The sequence below is a fragment of the Dryobates pubescens genome, chromosome 18 (assembly GCF_014839835.1).
Source record: "Dryobates pubescens isolate bDryPub1 chromosome 18, bDryPub1.pri, whole genome shotgun sequence".
Lineage (NCBI taxonomy): Eukaryota > Metazoa > Chordata > Aves > Piciformes > Picidae > Dryobates > Dryobates pubescens.
In genome coordinates, this window is record NC_071629.1 from 18,811,114 (window position 1) to 18,831,344 (window position 20,231).

The 20,231-nt window shown below is 45.2% G+C and overlaps 1 protein-coding gene across 3 annotated transcripts in view; it reads left to right on the plus strand.

The window, feature by feature from the left end:
* The window catches only part of FGF13 (fibroblast growth factor 13), a 433,315-nt gene that overhangs the window by 179,447 nt on the left and 233,637 nt on the right, over positions 1-20,231 (plus strand). The window lies entirely within an intron of this gene.

Below are 20,231 nucleotides of genomic sequence, written 5' to 3' on the forward strand. Positions count from 1 at the left end.
AAAAATGTTACCTAAAAATAACCAGTGAGATCCAAGAAGAAACCAGACTTATCAAGCAGAAACATTTCATTTTTATCTATCCATAAAGAATCCATTGGGAGATTTTTATCGAAGGACTTGTGCAATAACTTGTGCAGTGAGTGAAGGAGAATGCATCATTTCCTCTGGAAGACAGGCAAATTGAATAAAAGTTGTACCTCAAAGGTTAGGACAGCCTGGATAGCTCATCAGCTGGATAACCATGTGATAGACCCAGAGGCAACTTCTGAACTGTCATCTCAGCTGTTATCAGTGGAACTAGCCAAGGAGTCGGATGTTGAAGCTTGCAGGCTACTTTCCACAGGGGCATCTGGTTCTTGCAGCAGGCAGTTGAATACAGCCCATCTGTGCTGCCCCTCTTCTTCCATGTGTGCTACCCAGGCAGGTAGTGAAGTAGAGGAGGCTCCTATTTGGGGTATTACATTTTCAGAGGTGGATGGATTTTCAAATGTAAGTAGCTGCTAGGCTGATGGTAACTCTGTAAGTGAAAAAGCCTTTCCACCCGAGTCACGGAAAGGGACTTAACTGATTAAACTTCTTGGGAGCAACTTTCAGCTATTTTGCAGGTTTCTCCACTTAACATTCTCAGCAAGTGTTGGTAGATTCCTTGATAAAGAATGAAGACAAGAATAGCAGTACAAAAAGCAGACCCTTGTTAGCCTAGTGTGACTTCAAGAAGAGATACCGCAGGGCATGGGGTAACTGTGTGTCCCCTGAGTCACTGTAACTGGCTGGATGCCTGTTTTCAGCCATGTGGTTAAATACCCTCTCTGAAGTATTCATGAAGATTTAACCAAGCATATTGGCAAGTCTATTGCAGCAAGCTTGGTTTGCTTTGCATTTGTGGTGAGGACAGAGAGTGTGCCTAGCCAGGGACCGCTCCAGGGGTGGGTGGTAACTCAGTGGCACATATTGATTCGGCTCTGTGTCTGGCTTCTGAGAGATTTTTTTTCGAGGTCTCTTCTCTCCATGGGGATGACCCTTTCCTAACAGTGCAATAATTCTTCCAACCTTTGGAAAGCTGTTTGAGTTAATTATAATTACCAAAAAATGTGGAATTAGAGGAGTGAGATCAATCTTGAGTGTGTGTCCTGTTTACAGGGAGGAAACACAAAAACCTCTAAGCAAGAGGAAACATGATCACAACCTGAAGCTTTGATGATAATTTCTGTCTACTTGAAAGGACACTTGTTCTGTAACAGCTAGAAATTGGGGGTGGGTGGGGACAGGTTTGTAGCCTCTGCTGACAGACTTTCATACTCAGTTCATTTAGAATTATGGAATTGAATGATAAAATTGTTTCAGTTGGAAAAGACCTCTGAGTCATCAAGTCCAACCACTGACCTAACACCGCCATGTCCTAAAGTGAACTTGTGTTCTCCTTCACCCTTGCATCTCTCCCTTCTTTTTCTGGCAGGAGCCTCAGTCTCTCCTGAATGCAGGCTATCAAGGCAGCATAAATGGTGACTGCTGGATGTCTGCTCTTGAAATGGCTTATGTGGCTTATGATTGCCTTTCCATCATCAAGATGTTATTTTGGATCACTTCTCGTCGCTGAGGTTTTGGGTTGAACTTTTACAAGCAGTATTTCTGAAGCTCGTGGCTTGGCCAGCAGCACTCTGTGCTGGGTTAGGAATGGCTGGAGGGTTGTGCCCAGAGAGTGGTGCTGAATGGTGCCACATCCAGCTGGCAGCCAGGCACTAGTGGTGTCCCCCAGGGATCAGTGCTGGGCCCCATCCTGTTTAATATCTTCGTTGATTATCTGGATGAGGGGATTGAGTCCATCATCAGTAATTTTGCAGATGACAACAAGTTGGGAGCAGGTGTTGATCTGTTAGAAGGTAGAAGGGCTCTCCAGAGGGACCTTGACAGGCTGGACAGGTGGGCAGAGTCCAATTTGATGGAATTCAACAAGTCCAAGTGCTGGGTGCTGCACTTTGGCCACAACAACCCCATGCAGTGCTACAGGCTGGGGTCGGAGTGGCTGCAGAGCTGCCGAACAGAAAGGGACCTGGGGGTGCTGACTGACAGCTGGCTGAACATGAGCCATCAGTGTGCCCAGGTGGCCAAGAAGGCCAATGGCATCCTGGCATGCATCAAGAATAGTGTGGCCAGCAGGAGCAGGGAAGTCAGAGCCCTGTGCTCAACCCTGGTTAGACCACACCTTGAGTCCTGTGTCCAGTTCTGGGCCACTCAATTTAAGAAGGACATTGAGACTCTTGAATGTGTCCAGAGAAGGACAACGAGGCTGTGGAGAGGCCTTGAGCACAGCCCTGTGAGGAGAGGCTGAGGGAGCTGGGGTTGTTTAGCCCGGAGAAAAGGAGGCTCAGGGGAGACCTTATTGCTGTCTACAAATACCTGAAGGGTGGTTGTCTCAAGCTGTGCCAGGGGAAGTTTAGGCTGGAGATGAGGAGACAGTTCTTCTCTGATAGAGTTGTTAGCCATTGGCATTTGCTGCCCAAGGAGGTGGTGGAGTCACTATCCCTGGAGGCATTCAAGAGAGGATTGGACATGGCACTTGGTGCCATGGTCTAGTAATCATGAGGTCTGTGGTGACAGGTTGGACTTGATGATCCTTGAGGTCTTTTCCAACCTTGTTGATTCTATGATTCTAAGACATGGCTGAAATGTGTAAGCAGCTTCAAAGGAGGGGTGAAGCAATAGAGGGATGGATAGCTGGGCAATGAAAGCGTCTCACAAAACCAGGTTAAAAAAGAAAAAGCTGGTTCTTCTTCTGGGAGCCTTGCACTGACTACTTGGACAGATCTCTGTGTTCTTGGATTAGTCAGGATAAACCCCTAGATAGTATACAGGAAGAGCAGTGAGTTGTGAAATGCAAATTTTTTTTTTCCTGCAACAGGCCAATTAGTGTTTTGCTTCTGCATTATTTATAGAAGCTCAGTTGAACTTGATGGGTAAATATTCCTTCTGTAAAACCCTGCTTGTAACTCACTGCTTCCTCTGCATATTGTGAAGGTCGGTTTAAAATCTGCCCTTCAGCAGGCACTCTGCTGCATATTCTCCGTTCTGTTACACATATATATTCATTGTGCTGACTCTTTTCTTTGCCAGGCCCATCCTCTGTCTTTCTGTAGATGAAATTATGTTTAATCAGGTTTAGAGCAATATCCTGCCTGCTGCTAGTTAGGTTTAAAAACAGGCTGACTCACCTGTGTAAAGATGAGATTCTCAATATCATCCATATGGGACAACCAGGCTTGCTTTAAATGATGGGACAGTGCTAGCATAGCCTTAATTGTGAATCAGAAGAGTGTGCTCAGGGGCTTTAAGTGAAGCAAGGTAAAACCAGTCTTAACTTTGTTAGACTTGCCAATTACAGGTTTATCACAGAATCACCAAGGTTGGGGGAGACCTCAAAGATCATCAAGTCCAACCTGTCACCACACACCTCATGACTAACCCATGGCACCAAGTGCCATGTCCAGTCCCCTCTTGAACACCTCCAGGGATGGTGACTCCACCACCTCCCTGGGCAGCCTATTCTGATGCAGTTTGCCCCATCTCAACACACAGTGTTTTCTATTCAAGTACTTTGTGGCCCCTTTCACTGTGTCTTAGGGTCTCCTATACACAAATCTACCTTTTTGCTATCTCAGTGGTGCTTCAGGCATGATATCATCTCTTCGTGCAGCTTCAAGAGCTGTATGGGATGACTTGTCTGAGGTCATCCCAAGGAGTCTTATTGGCACATGAGTATAGGATTATGAGTCACAATCCAGTGCCATTGCCACGTGGCCTCTCCTGGTGTTTAGGATGGCTCATCTCTACATAGCTTTTATTTGGCAGTGAGAAGAGGCTTCAGAATGGTTTTGATGAATTTATTTCTGCTGCCTGTCTTTTCATTTTTTAGGACTTCTGTGTCTATGCTGAATCTTAAGTTGTTAATGAAGTTAAGAAGCAGTGAGTGATTGGGAAGCAGGATGGGAATGATTAGCATTCTTCTGTAACAAAGGCTTGAGTGAAAATGTCACTTTAAGCTCATTTCCACAGTATTGTTATGCAAAACAATGGAAAGAGACTGTCTGCTTCTGGTTTTGGGATGGGGAACAGTTGTTTCCAGTTTGTCTACCAATAGGATAAATCCAGCCCCAGATGTCTAGATTAAAGTCTAACCTTTAATCCAAAACATGATCACAAAAGCCTTGGATTATAAAGATGTATTTTGAGAGTTTCCTTCCTCTGAAGCTTTTCTGTTGCTGGGGTTTTTTGTTTGTTCATGGTGTTGTTGGGGTTTTTTTTTTGTACATGTGTGGGGGGCTTGGTTTGGTTTTTTTTTATGTGTTTTTTTTTTTTTTATAACAGATGCTCATTTGTGGGGAAAATTTTATATATGTGGCATCAGCTGACAGTGATTTTGGAAATGGCTGCTGTTTGTCAATGGCTTCTTTTTGCCAGTTGTACAGATTCATTGCTCTGTGCATCTGAATATCCCTTTCAAGGTGTTCTGGCTACTCCAGCTAAACGACAGGCCCTGGTTAGCCTTCCATACCTGAATAATCTGCCTGCTTTCTTCTGACCACTAATGGTATATATTTATGTATTATAATCTAAACTGCTGAACAGGTTGCCCAGGGAGGTTGTGGATGCTCCTTCCCTTGAGGTGTTCAAGGCCAAACTGGACAGGGCCTTGAGCAACCTGGCATAGTGGAAGGTGTCCCTGCCTATGATGTGGGGGTTGGTACAAAATGGTCTTCGAGGTCCCTTCCAACCCAAACCATTCCATGATTTGGTCAGGATTTCTAAGATGTTTTGCAGAGAATCTTCAATGTAGATACTGAGGAAGGAAACAGAAAGCATGGGAAGATCACTGAATGATAGGCTGACAGAGTGAACTTCATTTAATTTGAAGTCTTGTCCTAAGCTCAATGTTAGCATCACTTTGTTGCAGATAAGCACTGAGACGACAATATAAACCAAACCCAGGGTGCTTGTTAGGCAGATCTGCATTTATTTTAACACAAATCCAGTTATTTTATGCTACATGTGCTTGAAACTCTGGGAATTATAAGCAAGAAATCTGTCTTCAGACTGTTTTTAAGAAGAACTGTGATCTGGATTGCAGAAGTGTGCCCAGGTGGCCAAGAAGGTCAATGTCATCCTGGACTGTATCAGGAGTAGAGTGGCCAGCAGGAGCAGGGAAGTCATTTTGCCCTGTACTCAGCACTGGTTAGGCCACACCTTGAGTCCTGTGTCCAGTTCTGGGTCCCTCAGTTTAGGAATGATGTTGAGTTGCTGGAACGTATCCAGAGAAGAGCAACAAAGCTGGGGAGGGGTTTGGAGCACAGCCCTGTGAGGAGAGGCTGAGGGAGCTGGGGTTGCTTAGCCTGGAGAAGAGGAGGCTCAGGGGAGACCTTCTTGCTGTCTGCAACTACCTGAAGGGAGGTTGTAGCCAGGTGGGGATTGGTCTCTTCTCCCAGGCAAGCAGCGCCAGAACTAGAGGACACAGTCTCAAGCTGCACCAGGGGAGGTTTAGGTTGGATGTTACAAAGAAATTCTTCCCAGAAAGAGAGATTGCCCATTGGAATGTGCTGCCCAGGGAGGTGGTAGAGTCACCATCACTGGAAGTGTTTAAAAAGAGCCTGGATGAGGCACTCTGTGCCATGGTTTAGTTGATTAGATGGTGTTGGATGATAGGTTGGACTTGATGATCTCAAAGGTCTTTTCCAAGCTGTTTAATTCTGAACAAGGAAAACCTTTATTTCCCCCTTGTGTGGTGGTGACAGAACACTGGAACAGGCTGTCCAGAGAGGTTGTTCAGTCTCCTTCTCTAGAGACATTTGAAAGCCGCCTAGATGCATTGCTGTGTGACCTCCTCTAGGTGATCCTGCTATGGCAGGGGTTTGGATTAGATGATCTTTCGAGGTCCCTTCCAATGCCTAACATCCTGTGATACTGTCAGTGTATATTGGCCTTCCCTTAGGCTACTCCCTGAGTAGCCACCATTGGCCATGGCAAGAGACTAAACCGTTGGGGTTGGTGAGTTTTTCATTTAGCCAATTTGTTTGCTCTTATGTTAAATTTGCCTTTGCCAGTGACTACAGATTTTTGACAGTAAGGAAAGTGAAAAGAATTATTTTTATATATATATTTTTTTTTTTTAAACTTCTTGGAAATCTCTAACCTGGACTGAAATATTCCTGGCAGTTGTGCTGTTGAGTTGCTGGATATCCCCCTGTGGGTACTACAGCATTAACGTGCTGACGTGCCCGGCAAGCGAAAGGGGGAAATGGGAACGGCATCTGAATACACGTGTATTTGCTGCTACAGCAGTTCTCTCTAATAAATGCTGCTGGCCAGACTGCAATACCCTATAGCAGATTTTAGCCAGCCGTGGAGTGTCTGTCTGCATGCAGGCTCCTCTGGATTGGTGCCCAAAAAGACCAGGAGCCTGGGATCGATGGCGCGCTGAAGGACAACAGCTCCTTTTTGGGATCCAAACCCAGCAGGACTTGAGAGCTATGAGCAGACTAGGCAGCCTCTGGACTCCTAAAGGCAGGAGAACAGCATGGGTTGCCCAAAAATTGAGAATTTGAAGCATCTGCTAAATCCAGTGCAGTAACCTGGCAGGCAGAGCTGCCTTGCAGCATAGCGAAGGCAGGCTGTGCCACTGCAGCTGTAAGTGACTGTTTCCTTTTCCGTTCCACTTGCTTTATTTCTCTGTCATAACCAGAGGTTAACCTAGTGGTTGTATTTAGTGTTTGGTTTTCTGGGTTGTTTTTTTTTTTGCAGGCTTTTTGTGGTGCCCAGGAGTATAATCCTTTCCCCATGCTGGGGTCTTGCTCTACAGCTAAGCCAGTCGAGCGGCGTTTGTTGCTGCTGGGAAGGGAGTAGCTGCTGAAGAAGCAGCTGAAAGATTATTTCAGAGTGATTTTTCTCCCTTGTCCATTTTTCTTCTCCTAATGTTGCCCAAAGACAGTAGTGATAGCATGTGGATGTGGATCAGCTCTGGCATACATTTGGCTTTACTTCCCATGGCAGCTGGTGGGCCTCCCGTTGAGTTCAGCTTGACAAGAGCAGGCTTTCATTGCACTGGAAGCTGTTTACCTCCCTGGCTTGTTGGAAGACGTCTTTGGAGGTTCTCAGCTGCTATGGGTCTCTGAGAGTCCATAAACACCCTGTTCCTTAGCACTTTCTTTTACTGAGCTAAAACCCATTTAATCAGATTTGAGACTGTTATTTGTGAATGAGCTAATGGGGTGCTGTAATGAGAGCTGAGGGCTCATGTGTGCCTTTTGTAATGTCACAGCACCAGGATTTCATGGAATGGGAGAGACACCTTGGCACCCACATGAAAAATAATTGTACTTGCCAAATTAATTAACACCTTGAAAAATGTCTCTGCCTGGAAGCACTGCCCTCCTTCCTTCCACCACATTTCTGCCAAAGCCTCCTAGCTGAGCAGGCTTAAACCAGGTCAGGGAAGTATGTGGAGGCTTCATATTTATTGCCTTTTTTTGTATGAACCCACAAACTTCTTTAATCATTAATGGTCCTGTTAGCTGCTTGGACGTTGAAGCTGATTTGTTGTTTCTAATACTGTTGGTTTAAAAACAAAACAATACTCCCAGAGCTCAAAGTGAAATAGATGTTTATCTGAACCACTTTAGGCTCTTAAATGCCTTGGCAATTGATGAGGGCTGTGGTGGTCTGGCAGTGTTACCCAATAGGCATTGCAATGTAATGATAATGCAGTAAGCATTGCATGTATGGAACACTGTGGGCCTTGGATTGCCAGGAACCAAAAGTTTACAAGCAGAGGCAGCCAGTTTCTTGGGCATGTGCTTAATTTGGTCTTCTCTCAAAATGAGGTTTCCCTCCCTCCCCTCAAAATCAGCTTAGGAAAGGTAAAGGCTGTTGGAAAAAAACAAATGTAGGACCCGCAAAATCAGAGCACTCTTGTGCTAGTGGGAATAAGGTCCAGGTGAGCTGGGTTCCTGGAGGTGTTCTCTTCCTTAAGACTATTCTGAGAATACTGATGGTGCAGGGTTTGTCTTTGTGGAATTGAATGATGGAGAAGGGCTGTAGCTGTCTACAGCTACCTGAAGGGAGGTTGTAGCAAGGAGGGGGTTGGTCTCTTCTCCCAGGCAACCACCACCATAACAAGAGGACAGAGTCTCAAGCTGCACCAGGGGAAGTTTAGGCTCCAGGTGAGGAGGAAGTTCTTCATAGAGAGAGTTGTTAGCCATTGGGATGTGCTGCCCAGGGCAGTGGTGGAGTCCCCATCCCTGGAGGCGTTCAAGAGGGGATTGGACATGGCACTTGGTGCCATGGTTTAGCCATGAGGTCTGTGGTGACAGGTTGGGCTTGATGATCTTTGAGGTCTCTTCCAACCTTATTGATGATTCTATGATTCTATTCTATGATGATGTAACTGTAAATAGAAAATAAATATTATCCTTGGATTTATTCTAAGTATGAGCTGTTTATTCTGCTGGAAATACTTTCCTCTTGGTTTTGTTTGGTTTATTTTGTATTTTTTTTTCTCATTATTATTGTTGGAGAAGTTGCAGGAAAGCCTTCACTCAAAAGTCAGAATTCAATACTGAAGCAATAACATGGTCTCCACAGGGCAAATGTGTTTTTTTTTTACCAACTATACTGTTTTGAAGATAAAGATATCTTAAGTATAAGCACCATGAAAACAGGCAAGGAAAACTGTGCTGGGCAAATTTTATCTAGTGTGTAACTGAAGAGATACAATCTAGATATCCCTGGCATAATAAAGTAAACCCCAAAGCATCTCAAGATCATATTATTATTGCAGAAGTAAAAGATGTGACAGATACTCTAAAAGCTACACTCCATTTTTCAGTGACAGGCAAAAAGCCTTCTATTTTGTGAGAGCAGGGACAATGCAAACCAGGGCAGTACCTTCTGTTTGTGGGCACTGGGCGTAGAGAAGATCAGAATAATCATAGAATCAGTCAGGGTTGGAAGGGACCACAAGGATCATCTAGCTCCAACCCCCCCTGCCATGGGCAGGGACACCCCACACTAGATCAGGCTGGCCACAGCCTCATCCAGCCTGGGCTTAAACACCTCCAGGGATGGGGCCTCAACCACCTCCCTGGACAAACCATTCCAGGGCTTCATCACTCTCATGGTGAAGAACTTCCTCCTCATGTCCAGCCTGAATCTCCCCACCTCCAGCTTCATTCCATTCCCCCTAGTCCTATCACTACCTGATATCCTGAAAAGTCCCTCCCCAGCCTTCTTGGAGCCCCCTTCAGATACTGGAAGGCCACAATTGGGTCACCTCGGTGCCTTGTTTTCTCCAGACTGAACAGCCCCAACTCCTTCAGTCTGTCCTCATAGGAGAAGTGTTCCAGCCCTCTGATCATAATAACAAACCCTCAACCTACTCAACTACATTTTGCTTTCATTGAATCATAGAACTGTTGAGTTTGGAAGAGTACTTTGAGGTCATCAAGTCCAACTGCTTGCCTAGAGCTCACAATCCCACCACTGCTGCTAAGCAGAGCTCAGCAAGATGATAAAACTATGAAGGCAACACAGAAATACAATTCTTTTCTGAAGGAACTTTGGTCACTCTGAGGTAATGAGGGAAATGGAAGGTGATGCTTGCCTTGCTGCCCCCACCCTCTTCTACGCCAGAAGATCCTATCAAGCTGTTTCATTTCTCTTCATTTTGTGGACTTAGGCCATTCACACCAATGAAAGGCCTGGATATCTTTTTTTTTTTTTTATCAGTGGGTTCTATTTTCAGTCTGATGTTTGTTCTGTGGTGCTGCAAAAAGAATGAGCCTGAAAAAGAAGTCATTGTGTACCAACACTAATTGCATGGCTTTGTGTGTAAAATAGCTTCACTTACAGGGGAGGAAATGGAGAACACCATTTTTTTTCCCCCCAGCTGATAGATCCTCAGCTGCAAGACATTTTCAATACTTCAAATCCAAATATTTTGTGACTTTACAGTATTCTCCTCGAGTTCTCATTTTATGTTGAATGTGTGCAATTATCTTTGCTAAGTGTTATCATTCTCCACTGAAAAATTTGCAGGTTTTATCTTCAATTTCATTTATTGGCGGCGGTTCTCCTGCACCCGGAGTACATTGTACCAAAGGTATTTGATTTGAAGGAGAGTGCAATTTAGATTCCACTCTGTCAAATTAGTTTCGGGGGGGGGGATTTTTTTTCTATTAAAATTGTGAAGGAAATTCCCTGTAGTGAGGCATTAGGAATAGTATGCGAAATAAAGAAATAGAACCTAGTTTGGCTGCTTCTAAAGCTGATGGAGTAAAGGAACCACTGGCACATGTGCGACCTTCTGGTGTTACCCATCTTCCTCTGCAGTGGCTTGTACTGACAAGGGATGGAATAAAAGGAGGAGAGGGGGGAGACAAAAATCCATCATCACCATTGTACACACTTAGGTGTTTGAGTAGCTATTGATTTCAGCTTATGAGGAGCTCAGTAAAAGCAGTTATGATACATCAAGTGTACCTTTCATAAGGTAGTTGAGACATCATCCCTGGAGATATTCAAGGTCAGGCTTGACAAGGCTCTGAGCAGCTTGATCTAGTGGAAGATGTCCCTGCTGACTGCAAGGGGGTTGGACCAGATGACCTTTGGAGGTCCCTTTCAACCCAAATCATACTATGATTGTTAACTGCACTAATTATATAGTCCTGCTCTGTCAGGGGGGGGTTGCACTCATAAAATCATAGACTCTACAAGGTTGGAAGAGACCTCAAAGGTCATCAAGTCCACCCTGTCACCCAACACCTCACGACTACTAAACCATGGCACCAAGTGCCATGTCCAATCCCCTCTTGAGCACCTCCAGGGATGGTGACTCCACCACCTCCCTGGGAACCCCATTCCAATGGCTAACAACTCCCTCTGTGAAGAACTTTCTCCTCACCTCAAGCACCTCCAGAGGTACCTTCAAATCCCTAACACCCTGTGACCTGTGGGATTATTTTTTTTCTCCAGCAGGAAAATGTTCTCCTAGCCTGTGATTTACTTTTTCAAAAGGTTTTTGGACAGTGTGAGCAACAGATGTGCCTTGTGAGGTGAACTGGTGTCCATTATAGAAGAAATGCCTAAACCCAGCTGGCATCCTCATACAAGCAGGGTTAATTCTTGAAGCAGAGGATTCAGATGATATTACTGCCCAGTTTGTTGATTAGCAGCTTCTTAAACATTTGTGTAAGATATTCAAGAAGCCAGAGCCATTTTCTAGCTGGAACCTAATCCCTTAATCAGCATGTATCTGGGAGTTTCATGGAATGTTTGGAAGGTGATGTTTTAACAGCCTCGGTCAACAGCCACACTGAGCAAAACCTGCATCCTTGATTTCTCTAGTGAAATATGGTTTCTCTTGGGAATAGACATGAAGCTGATTTATGTGCACAGGTGGCCACGAAGGCCAATGGCATCCTGGCCTGCGTTAAGAATAGTGTGGCCAGCAAGAGCAGGGAAGTCATTGTGCCCCGGTACTGGGCACTGGTTAGGCCACACCTTGAGTCCTGTGTCCAGTTCTGGGTCCCTCAGTTTAAGAAGGACATTGAGACACTTGAAGGTGTCCAGAGAAGGGCAACGAGGCTGAGGCGAGGCCTCAAGCACAGCCCCGTGAGGAGAGGCTGAGGGAGCTGGGGTTGCTTAGCCTGGAGAAGAGGAGGCTCAGGGGAGACCTTCTTGCTCTCTCCAACTCCCTGAAGGGAGGTTGTAGCCAGGAAGGGGTTGGTCTCTTCTCCCAGGCTAGCAGCACCAGAACAAGAAGACACAGTCTCAAGCTGCACCAGGGGAGGTTTAGGCTGGAGGTGAGGAGAAAGTTCTTCCCAGAGAGAGCTGTTAGCCATTGGAATGGGTGTTCAAGAGGGGATTGGACATGGCACTTGGTGCCATGGTTTAGTCATGAGGTCTGTGGAGACAGGTTGAACTTGATGATCTTTGAGGTCTCTTCCAACCTTGGTGATTCTGTGTGATTCTGTGACTAATTTCAGCTGCAGTGCATTAGCTGTGTGGCAGTAATTACAAGCAATTTAAATTTTTTTTCTTTCTTTCTTTCTCTTTTTTTTTTTTTTTTTTCCTTTCCTGGGCAGATAATTTCCATTTCATACACGTGATACTGTGCTTTATAGTAGCTAATCTTTGTCTCATTCATTTTTAAATGAGTTTCCAAATGTTGTTCTGTGCTGATTTGGTATAATTTTTAACTTGGCATTAGAACTGTTAATAATGACTGCTCTTGTAAGGGGATTTTAATTTTTAATATTGCAGTTATTTTGGACACAGAGGCACGGAGCAGGTCTCGCCTTTCATCTATTTATAGGCTCTTTTGGAGGGAGAAACTTTAATTCTTCCCTATTTAAACAGAGCTCATGGTAGCAACACCTGTAAAACCTGCATAGGCTGAGCATGAGCCAGCAGGGTGCCCAGGTGGCCAAGGCGGCAAATGGCATCCTGGCTTGCATCAGGAACAGTGTGGCCAGCAGGAGCAGGGAATTCATTGTGCCATGTACTCAGCACTGGTTAGGCCACACCTTGAGTCCTGTGTCCAGTTCTGGGCCCCTCAGTTTAGGAAAGATGTTGAGTTGCTGGAAGGAGTCCAGAGAAGGGCAACAAAGCTGGGGAGGGGTCTGGAGCACAGCCCTGTGAGGAGAGGCTGAGGGAGCTGGGGTTGCTTAGCCTGGAGAAGAGGAGGCTCAGGGGAGACCTTACTGCTCTCTCCAACTACCTGAATGGAGGCTGTAGCCAGGTGGGGATTGGTCTTCTGCCAGGCAACCAGCACCAGAACAAGAGGACACAGTCTCAAGCTGTGCCAAGGGAGGTTTAGGCTGGATGTTAGGAAGAAATTCTTCATAGAAAGAGTGATTGGCCATTGGAATGTGCTGCCCAGGGAGGTGGTGGAGTCACCATGACTGGAGGTGTTTAGAAAAAGACTGGATGGGGTGGTTGGTGCATTGTTTATTTGATTAGATGGTGTTGGATGATAGGTTGGACTTGATGATCTCAAAGTTCTTTTCCAGGCTAAGCAACCCCAGCTCCCTCAGCCTCTCCTCATAAGGCTTCTGCTCCAAACCCCTCCCCAGCTTTGTTGCCCTTCTTGTGGACACTCTGGACATTCTTGTTCTCCATGAAAAATGGAGAACATTTTTTTCCTGCTTCTCCTTCCCAAGTTCTTTTTGAGCATGGCCTCTCAGCATGTTTCCTGGAGTCAGTGTACAATTTGAGCTTCTCTTTCATATTTTTGTTTTTTCTTCCAAGTTTGCTCACATTATATTTGCTGCTTAGAGATAGCAGCTCAGTGCTGATCTCTTCAAGTTCCCTTCTCCATTTTTCCTTTTACACATATGCTTTGTGCCTGAAGTATTGCTCTGGTAACATAGTTTTATCTGGCTCTTTGAGGCAAGGCTTTCATTGTTTCTCCACTGTTTTTAAACAGTTGTGCCTATTTATAGTGGTTCTGCGAGTGATGCAAATACCTGTCAAAGAAATCACTGAGCAGCAAACTACCCACTCATCTTCAGCACACTCAAGGAAGAAATCATCTCACTTCTGACAAAAAATGGTGAAATTTGGGAATGCATCAAAATAATATTGCAGTTGTAGCAATACTTGCCGTGCTGAAAAGAATCACACAGAATCACCAAGGTTGGAAGAGACCTCAAAGATCATCAAGTCCAACCTGCCACCACAAACCTCATGACTAAACCATGGCACCAAGTGCCACGTCCAATCCCCTCTTGAACACCTCCAGGGATGGGGACTCCACCACCTTCCTGGGCAGCACATTCCAATGGCTAACAACTCTCTCTGGGAAGAACTTTCTCCTCACCTCCAGCCTAAACCTCCCCTGGTGCTGCTTGAGACTGTGTCCTCTTGTTCTGGTGCTGCTAGCCTGGGAGAAGAGACCAACCCCCTCCTGGCTACAACCTCCCTTCAGGTAGTCATAGACAGCAAGAAGGTCTCCCCTGAGCCTCCTCTTCTCCAGGCTAAGCAACCCCAGCTCCCTCATAGGGGTTGTGCTCGAGGCCTCTCCCCGTCCTTGTTGTCCTTCTCTGGACACATTCAAGAGTTTCAATGTCCTTCTTAAACTGAGGGGCCCAGAACTGGACACAGGACTCAAGGTATGGCCTAACCAGTGCCGACTACAGGGGCAATATTGCACCACGCTGAGCACCACAGCTCGCCCTTGTTCTTGTAGCAGTTGTGTTTTCAACCTATTGTAGCCTGAAGGATTTGTTGACTGGGTTGTTTTTTTGGTTTTTTTTTTTTTTTGATTTGCAGCTATTACTGTAACAATTTGATGGTGATATCACCAAGCAGTTGAAAGTGCCTCTTCCCAATCTGGTACCATCCCTGTAATAAAACTGACATTAAAGATTAACGTGCGCCTTTTTCTGATGAGCAGAAAGATGTAGCAGTGTATTACTTTTTAATTCCTGATTAAGGCTTTAAGAGGGTGCCTTGTTCTATTATCTATGCAAATTGGTGCCAATGATGGCTATAAATCAGAAGAGAGGGACTTAAAATAAACCGCATCAATCGACTTGACGCACGATTGATTTCTCGTGCTCATCAAATCCCTGGATGCTTTGTGGTTTTTCTTGCTGTGACACGATTGCCTGCCTTGATCTATGATACTGAGTTGTCTGGATTTTTTGTTTATTTATTTATATATTTATATACCTCAGATGGTACGTTTGCTCAGGACTAAAGCTGAATGCTTTCAAAATGAAGTGAGCAACCGCAGCATCACAGAATCACCAAGGTTGGAAGAGACCTCAAAGATCATCAAGTCCAACCTGTCCACAGACCTCATGACTAAACCGTGGCACTAAGTGCCACATCCAGTCCCCTCTTGAGCACCTGCCCAAGGAGGTGGTGGATTCCCCATCCCTGGAGATGTTCAAAAAAGGATTGGGTGTGTCACTTGGAGTCATGGTTTAGTTGTCAGGAGGTGTTAGGTATTAGGTAATAGGTTGGACTTGATGATCTCTGAGGTCTTTTCCAATCTGGTTGATTCTATGATTCCCTGCAATACTCTGCCTCTTTTTGTTAGTTGGGCCAAGATGTGCATGCCTTGGTCTGGAGCAAAATGTGAACACAAATTAAGTGGTGTAAGGAGTGACATCAGAGTGGTGACCAGTGTTAGGTTCTTACGAAGGGAGATGACTGTTCTCTTAGTACCCACCTCTTCCTTCCCTGAGCTACTAGATCATTTGGAGAATAATATGATATGTTTTGTAGTGACAGCAGAACTGGATATTCACTAATAAGTTGATGACATTGAAAAGAATCTATTAAGTGCAGAGACACATTTGTCTGCCATTAACATTGCTGGGAAGAGAATTAGGTTCATAATTCATAATATGGATTGAAGTCTTCATAATATATAAAGAAGAAAAGAAAAGATCTGTTAATATATTGCAAGTGAGTAAATGCAGATAATACCCAGAGCTAACTCACCATGTCAGTGCTGCTCATATTTTATCTGGAGGCTAGACTTGCTTGTGCTTGTGATTTATCTTTTATCAATTGATCCACACTGGCTGTCAATATATGAACTAGGGACTCAGTAGATACAGGCTGCCTGCATCATTAAGAAGGATTACCACCAGGTTGAGAGTGGTGAGTCTCCTTCTATTCCACTCTGGTGAGACTCCCACCCAGAGTACTTTGTTCAGTTCTGGCATCCTCAGCATGAGAAAGACATCAGCCTGTTGGAGTTGGTCAAGAGGAGGGCCATGAAAATGATCAGAGAACTGGAACACCCCTTCTAAGAAGAAAGGCTTGAGAGAGTTAGGGTTGTTCAGCCTGGAGAAGAGAAGGCTCCAGGGAGACCTTGTAGCAGCCTGCCAGTACTTAAAGAGAGCCTACAGGAAAGATGGGGGAGGGACTTTTTACTTAGGTCATTTAGAGTGACAATACAAGGGGTAATGGCTTGAAACTGAAAGAGTGGTGATTTAGAAAAGATATTAGGAAGAAATTCTTCACTGTGAGAATGTTGAGACACTGGAAGAGGTTGCTCAGAGAAGTGGTAGAACCCTCAAGTCTGGAAATGATAAAGGTAGGATAGAGCTTTGAGCAGCCTCATCTATGGGAGGATATCCCTGCCCATGGTGGGTGCTGGAACTAGATGATCTTTAGGGTCCCTTTCAACTGAAACCATCCTATGATTTTAAGGAGATGTAACTGGGCTCACTCCTTCTTCAGTCCTCCACTGAGAGAAATCAGTACCAGCAGCTAAGTTCCTCCACTGATACTGCTGGTTTGCTGGTGTGTGGTAACCCATTCAACTGTGTGTCTGAGCCCTTACCTACTGCGTGCAAAAACTGATGCCTGGTCTCTAGGGTTCCACATTTCTAGAGAGTCCAAGGGAGCTGTGCAGAGTTCTCCTGTGCATGAGCTTGGGCTCATGCTGGATAAATGACATCCACAGGAAGTGCCACTGAAGCATTTCTCTGAGGATTTGTCTGAATAGTTTTCAGTCATACATGTTTTTCTGAGCTCTTCACATAATGAATTCAGTTTTGGGTCTATTGAAAATGTTATCTAGTTCTGTAGAATTCTCTGTGGGATTAAAGATAAACTCGTTCAGGTAAGAGCTGCGACATAAGAAGCAGTGTGCTCATGTGGCCAGGAAGGCAAACAGCATCCCAGCCTGGATCAGCAATAGTGGGGCCACAAAAATGATCACACCTCTGTACTCGGCACTGCTTGAATACTGTGTTCAGTTTTGGGGCTCTCACTCCAAGAAGGATGCTGAGATGATGGAGTGTGTCTGGAGAAGGGCAACAAAACTGGTGAAGGGTCTGGAGAACAGGGCTGGTGAGGAGCAGCTGAAGGAACTGGAGAAAAGGAGTCTGAGGGGAGCCCTCATTGTTCTCTACAACATGCTGTAAGGAGGTTGGAGTGAGGTGGGGGTCTCTGCTCCCAAGTAGTTAGCAATAGGATGAGCGAAAATAACAGGAAAATGTTCTTTAATGAAAGAGAGGTCAGGCATTGGAAGAGGCTGTCCAGGAAGATGGTGGAGTCACCATCCCTGGAGGTATTAAAAACAAAACCCAACAGATAGACATGGCATTTTGGGACATGGTTTAGTGTTCATGGTTGTGTTGGGTTGATGGTTGGACTTGATAATCTTTGAGGTCTTTTTCAACCTTAATAATTCTCCGATTCTAAGATGACTGTGTTGGTTTGAACTCCATTTCCTGTGACTGACTGTAGGGTATGTGTTACCTTGTCCTGACTTCTCAAAAGCAAAGAAGGAAATTTGTTTTACTGGATTGGTAAGAGAACCCAGAATGAGGCTTGGCATGTTTTACATGGGTGCAGTAAAGAACTAACAGGAAGAAGAGAACAAAGGGATTTTGATGGACAAAAGAAAGGAGAATGGAGAAAAGTGCTGGGAGAGGATACTAACAGAGCTGGTGAGATAAGGTGGTTATGCAGAGCAGATGATGTATTTCTTGCATGTTAATGATGGAATGAATTGCAGCACTACATTGAGGAGCCTCCAGGAGTGAGTGACTTAGCCTTGTTATTTATTTTTGTTTAATTTGACAGCCATTGAGTGAGTAGAAGTGTGCTCATGTGGGTGAGTCAAGGAGCTGAAGGAAGGAGAGAGAAAAAGAAATGAGCGTGTGTATGCATACATTTAGGTGAGCATGTGCTGACATAGATGTAAAAAGGGGATGTTAGAAGCAATGTTGCCCCTGCCGTGGTTAGAAGAGCTCTGGCACAGAGGGAAGGGAATGGGAAGTGGAACAGAGGTCCTGCAGATGCTTGTGGGCTGTATTAGCTCAGTCCCTTGTCAGCAGGATCCCTACAGCTGCAAAGAGAGCAGGGAGACCTTATGTGGCCTTCCAGTGCTTAGGTGAGCTGATAAGAAAGAATGTTTAGTAGGGCCTATTTTGACAGGACAAGGGGCAATGGCTTGAAATTAAAAGACGGATTCAAACTGGAGAGAAGGAGGGAGTTTTTTACACTGAGAGCAGTGAGACCCTGGCCCAGGCTGCCCAGAGAGGTGGTAGATGCCCCATCCCTGGAACCATTACAAGTCAGATCATCTGGGGATCTGAGCAACCTGCTCTAGTTGCAGATGTCCCTGCTGACTGCAGGGTGGGTGGACTAAATGACCTTGAAAGGTCCCTTCCAACCCAAACCAGTCTATGAGTCTGTAATTACCATGTAAGGGGACTTACATTTAGAGAAGTTAACATCTTGTGCTAGCTGAGAGCTTGTGCAGTCCACTTTTCTTGTTCCTTATGTGACTTCTAGCCTAAGTAGGAAAGCTGCGTGGAGAAACTGTGTCAGAGCATTGCAACCAGCAGTTACAATGTGCTCTGTGCACTCTTCCAGGGACCAATAGCAATCTTACTGACTCAGAACAACACTGGTAATGGGACATGCAAGGAGACTTTCCAAGTTCCTTTAACTATGCCCACTGACAGTAACATATGCAATTATGCACACTCAGATTCTTGGCACCTTTAAGGGAATGTGTGAATACTCTGAGGCATGTGCTTTTTGTGTCCTGTGTATGAAATATTGTCCCTCCTACCCCCTCAAATGCATCTGATGTGTCCAACAGAACACTTCATGGAATCATAGAATCAGAATCAATGAGGTTGGAAAAGACCTCAAAGATCATCAAGTCCAACCTGTCACCCAAGACCTTATGACTACTAAACCATGGCACCAAGTGCCACATCCAATCCCCTCCTGAACACCTCCAGGGATGGTGACTCCACCACCTCCCTGGGCAGCACATTCCAATGGCTAACAACTCTCTCTGGGAAGAACTTTCTCATTCCAGACCTTCTGGACATGCACTTTGCCCCTGCATAATCCAGATGACAAACTTCCCAGAGGAGGAAAGAATCCTGAGTTACTATTAAAATTAAGTTTCCTGTTACCTTCAATAACTGTAGGATTATGGTTTCAGTGCTGTAGGGATTTTGAGGTTAACTGAGATGCTCTGCAAAGGAATCAGGTAGTGGTTTTTCCTCTGGGATGCCACAATGGAAGAAGCACAGGTTGCTTCTGAGCAACTGGAGCAACTGAAAAAACAGAAAGTCAAAAATTCAAGTCATGAAAGCTGAAATTGGTTCCTTCATTTAAATTGTTTCTTCAAAGTGATTTTAGTATTGAAAGTTATTGGACTGTAAAAGAGACCAACTGCTTTACTTGACTTCTCGGAAGTAATTACACACCACATGCTGTGCTTCCATAAAACCAGATCTGGTTTATGAACACAAGGTGGGAAAGGACCCAGGTGCAAAGCAGAAGTTGCACTGCTGAATATGCAGAAAGTCTGCAGTGAGCTTCTACAGTTTTTCAAGCAATCAGCTGGCCTAAATGAACAAAATGTTGACAAAGAGAGATTTAACAGATTAAGACAGAATCAATAGATTCTTTGTTTGGGTTGTTGGTTTTGGCTTGTTGTTGGTGTTTTTTTGTTGTTGCTTTTTAAAAATGGATCAGTGCTGGGCCCCATTCTGTTCAATATCTTTATTGATGATCTGGATGAGGGGATTGAGTCAGTCATCAGTAAATTTGCAGATGACACCAAGCTGGGAGCAGGTGTTGATCGGTTAGAGGGTAGAAGGGCTCTCCAGAGGGACCTTGACAGGCTGGACAGATGGGCAGAATCCAACAAGATGGCATTCAACAAATCCAAGTGCTGGGTGCTGCACTTTGGCCACAACAACCCCATGCAGTGCTACAGGCTGGGATAGAGTGGCTGGAGAGCAGCCAAACAGAAAGGGACCTGGGGGTACTGACTGACAGCCAGCTGAACATGAGCCATCAGTGTGCCCAGGTGGCCAAGAAGGCCAATGGCATCCTGGCATGCATCCCTCAAGAATAGTGTGGCTGTCAGAAGCAGAAAAGTCATTGTGTCCCTGTACTCAGCCCTGGTTAGGCCACACCTTGAGTCCTGTGTCCAGTTCTGGGCCCCTCAGTTTAAGAAGGACATTGAGACTCTTGAACATGTCCAGAGAAGGGCAATGAGGCTGGGGAGGGGCCTTGAGCACAGCCCTGTGAGGAGAGGCTGAGGGAGCTGGGGTTGTTTAGCCTGGAGAAGAGGAGGCTCAGGGGAGACCTTCTTGTTCTCTACAACTACCTGAAGGGAGGTTGTAGCCAGGTGGGGGTTGGTCTCTTCTCCCAGGCAACCAGCACCGGAACAAGAAGACACA